The 1,555-nt window shown below is 38.2% G+C and overlaps 1 non-coding gene across 1 annotated transcript; it reads left to right on the top strand.

Annotated features, from left to right (window-relative positions):
• Positions 1–588: 588 nt before the first annotated feature.
• LOC112730929 (small nucleolar RNA R71) lies at positions 589–696 on the top strand. Its single transcript, XR_003166730.1, has one exon. It is a non-coding gene; the product is annotated as a small nucleolar RNA R71 (small nucleolar RNA).
• The last annotated feature ends 859 nt before the right edge of the window (positions 697–1,555 follow it).

The following is a 1,555-nucleotide window of genomic DNA, read 5'->3' as shown; positions in this document are numbered from 1 at the left end:
ATCAGAGACTAAATTTGCTAAATTAGAAGCATTTTGTTCAGAGTTCTCTGTCTGTTGCTGAGTGGATGATGGAAAAGGCTTGCTATTGCTAAACCTGTTTCTTCCATCATTGTTAAAGCCTTGTTGAGGCTTTTGATCCTTCCATGAGAAATTTGGATGATTTCTCCATGATGAGTTATAGGTGTTTCCATAAGGTTCACCTAAGTAATTTACCTCTGCTATTGCAGGGTTCTCAGGATCATAAGCTTCTTCTTCATGAGAAGCCTCTTGAGTACTGTTGGATGCAGCTTGCATTCCATGCAGACTCTGAGAGATCATATTGACTTGCTGAGTCAATATTTTATTCTGAGCCAATATGGCATTCAGAGTATCAACTTCAAGAACTCCCTTCTTCATAGGCGTCCCATTGCTCATAGGATTCCTTTCAGAAGTGTACATGAACTGGTTATTAGCAACCATGTCAATGAGTTCTTGAGCTTCTGCAGGCGTTTTCTTTAGGTGAATGGATCCACCTGCAGAAGTGTCCAGTGACATCTTTGATAGCTCAGATAAACCATCATAGAATATATCCAGGATGGTCCATTCTGAAAGCATGTCAGAAGGACACTTTTTGGTCAACTGTTTGTATCTTTCCCAAGCTTCATAGAGGGATTCACCTTCTTTCTGTCTGAAGGTTTGAACATCAGCTCTAAGCTTGCTCAGCTTTTGAGGAGGAAAGTACTTGGCTAAGAAAGCCGTGACCAGCTTATCCCAAGAGTTCAGGCTGTCTTTGGGTTGAGAATCCAACCATAATCTAGCTCTGTCTCTTACAGCAAAAGGGAAAAGCATGAGCCTGTAGACTTCAGGATCTACTCCATTAGTCTTAACAGTATCACATATCTGCAAGAATTCAGTTAAGAACTGAAAAGGATCTTCAGATGGAAGTCCATGAAACTTGCAGTTCTGCTGCATCAGAGAAACTAATTGAGGTTTCAGCTCAAAGTTGTTTGCTCCAATGGCAGGAATGGAGATGCTTCTTCCATGTAAATTGGAATTAGGTGCAGTAAAGTCACCAAGCATCTTCCTTATATTATTATTATTTTCGGCTGCCATCCCCTCTTCCTGTTCGAAAATTTCTGAAAGGTTATCTCTGGATTGTTGTATTTTGGCTTCTCTTAATTTTCTCTTCAGAGTCCTTTCAGGTTCTGGATCTGCTTCCACAAGAATGTTCTTATCCTTGCTCCTGCTCATATGACAAAGAAGAAGGCACAGAAAAATAATAATAATAATGGAGATCCTTTATACCACAGTATAGGGATTCCTGTGTGAGTGGAAGAAGAGGGGGAGACAAAGAATGTAATATAATGGAAGAAACACAACTGTGAGGATGGAAGAGAGGTGAGATGAGATGTTAGGATATGAATGAATAAATAGAATGAGATGGGGGAGGGATACTTTTCGAAAATTATTTTGAAAAAGAGTTAGTGATTTTCGAAAATGGTTTTTGAAAAATGTTAGTAATTTTTCGAAAATTTTTGAAATAAAAAATAAAAAATAAAAATAATTAGTTAATTAA

Source organism: Arachis hypogaea, chromosome 12 (genome assembly GCF_003086295.3).
Source record: "Arachis hypogaea cultivar Tifrunner chromosome 12, arahy.Tifrunner.gnm2.J5K5, whole genome shotgun sequence".
Lineage (NCBI taxonomy): Eukaryota > Viridiplantae > Streptophyta > Magnoliopsida > Fabales > Fabaceae > Arachis > Arachis hypogaea.
The sequence above is the reverse complement of the archived record's forward strand: the minus strand, read 5'-3'. Positions and strand labels throughout refer to the sequence as shown.